The following is a 429-nucleotide window of genomic DNA, read 5'->3' on the forward strand; positions in this document are numbered from 1 at the left end:
AAAGCCACCGCGAGCTGAGGGCAGCTCCCACCGTCGACGCCCGCCCCGCGCTTGGCCCCACACCTCTGGAGCCTTCCGTGGCGCTTGGGGATGAGCTGTGGGAGCAATGGGCGGACACGGGCGAGCAGACTCCGAGCCGAATGCTGAGGGAGCCCTTCCTCGGACGCCTCGGCCGTCGGGGTCGCAGGACCCACCTACGGCGGTCGCCGCGATCCCACCGGCTCCCGCCGAGACAGGGGAGGGGGAAGGCGCCCGCCCCCTCCCTCTCTCCCTCCCTCTCTCCGTCGGCCCTCCGGGAGGCCTGGCTCCCGCTCCCCAGGGGGGAAGGGGGCAGCCGGACCCCCTGGCGGGGGGATCTCCTCGGGGCGGGGCGCGCCGCCGGCCCCGCCGCCGCTCCCTCCCGCCGGGCGCGGCCCCCGCGCCGCTCCC

This window comes from Corvus kubaryi, unplaced genomic scaffold (assembly GCF_017639235.1).
Source record: "Corvus kubaryi isolate FWS band 111438036 unplaced genomic scaffold, C.kubaryi_AGA036_p1.0 71, whole genome shotgun sequence".
In the NCBI taxonomy this organism is placed as follows: Eukaryota; Metazoa; Chordata; class Aves; order Passeriformes; family Corvidae; genus Corvus; species Corvus kubaryi.